The sequence below is a fragment of the Pteropus alecto genome, unplaced genomic scaffold (assembly GCF_000325575.1).
Source record: "Pteropus alecto unplaced genomic scaffold, ASM32557v1 scaffold3, whole genome shotgun sequence".
Lineage (NCBI taxonomy): Eukaryota > Metazoa > Chordata > Mammalia > Chiroptera > Pteropodidae > Pteropus > Pteropus alecto.
In genome coordinates this window covers 31884500-31886408 of record NW_006442484.1, presented here as the reverse complement: position 1 = coordinate 31886408, position 1909 = coordinate 31884500, and the positions used below count along the sequence as shown (strand labels likewise).

General features: G+C 34.2%; 1 pseudogene; it reads left to right on the top strand.

The window, feature by feature from the left end:
• The first annotated feature begins 425 nt into the window (after nt 1-425).
• On the top strand, nt 426-544 carry LOC112470768 (annotated as a pseudogene).
• The last annotated feature ends 1365 nt before the right edge of the window (nt 545-1909 follow it).

Here is a 1909-nt window from a genome sequence, read left to right as displayed (position 1 = left end):
ATCACATGCCAAAGATTCAGAACCGAAGTATATAACATAAAACAAGAAAGACCAGAGGGAAAACCCACAAAAGCCAACCAAAATAAAGAAAACAGAAACACAAGGACAAGGAAGCAATGGAAACACCGAGCTACCAGAAAACAAAAGATAAAATGGCTACAAGAAGACCTCATATTTCAATAATCACCCTAAATGTAAATGGACTGAACTCACCAATAAAAAAGCAGAGAGTTGCAAATTGGATCAAAAAACAAAACCCAACCATATGCTGCCTCCAGGATACACTTCTCAGCTCCAAAGACAAACATAAACTCAAAGTGAAAGAGTGGAAAATGATATTTCAAGCAAATAGCATTCAGAGAAAAGTGGGAGTAGCAGTACTAATATCAGATGAAATAGACTTCAGAATAAAAAAGGTAAAGAAAGTCCATGGTCGTGCCACCCTGAACACGCTTGACCTCGTCTGATCTCAAAAGCTAAGCAAGGTTGGACCTGGTTAGTACTTGGATAGGAGACCGCCTAGGAATACCGGATGCTGTAGGTTTAAAAAAAAAAAAAATGTAAAGAAAGATACATTATGAAGGGACACTTCATAATGATAAAGGGAATCATGCACCAAGAAGACATAACACTTATTAATATCTATGCTCCCAATCAAGGAGCCCAGAAATACATAAAGCAATTACTAACAGAACTAAAGGGAGAAACATACCAAAACATCATCATAGTAGGGGACCTAAATAAATACCCCACTGTCGGATGTGGACAGATCATCCAAACAGAAAATCGATAAGGAAATAACATCCTTAAATGACATATTTGACCAACTGGACATAATTGACATTTACAGGGCCTTTCATCCCCAAACAGTTGCTTATACATTCTTCTCTAGGGCACATGGAACATTCTCAAGGATTGACCACATACTGGGACACAGAAATAGCCTCAACAAATATAAGAGGGTTGAAATCACACCAACCATAGTCTCTGATCATAATCCTTTGAAACTAGAGATCAACTGTAAAAAGAAAGCAAAAAGAACCACAAATACATGGAGATTAAACAACATGCTACTGAAGAATAACTGGGTCAGAGAAGAAATAAAAGGAGAGATCAAGAAATATATAGAAACGAATGATAATGATAGTACGACATATCAAAACTTTTGGGACACAGTAAAAGTGGTCATAAGAGGAAAGTTCATATCATTGTGGGCCTATATTTCAAAAAAAAAAAAAAAAGAATGAGCCCAGATAAACAACTTAATGCTTCATCTTAAAAAACTAGAAAAGGAAGAGAAAATGAAGCCTAAAGTCAGCAGAGGGAAAGAAAGAATCAAAATTAGAACAGAAATAAATGAAATTGAAAAACATAAAAACAACAGAAGAAATAATTGCAGCAAAGAGCTGTTTTTTGAGATGTTAATAAAATTGACAACCCCCTAGCTGATGCATTAAAAAAAAAAAAAAAAAAAAAAAAGAACAAAAATAAACAAAATTGGGAATGAAAGAGGAGAACTTATGACAGACACCGCAGAAATACAAAGGATCATACAAGAATACTATGAAAAAGTATATTACACCAAATTTAATAACCTAGAAATGGACCAGTACCAAAAAAATACAACCTTCTTAGTCTGAATGAAGAAGAACTGGAAAATCTAAATAGACCGATTAGCAGCATGGAAATTGAAACAATTATCAAAAACCTACCAAAAAGTCCAAGTTCAGGATCAGATAGCTTCACCAGTGAATTCTACCAAACATTCAAAGAAGATTTACCATCTATTCTCCTCAAACTCTTCCAAAAAAATAAAGAGGTAGCAATACTTCCTAACTCATTTTATGAGTCCAATATTACTCTGATGCCAAAATCTGGTAAAGATAACACAAAAAAAGAAAAATAAAAA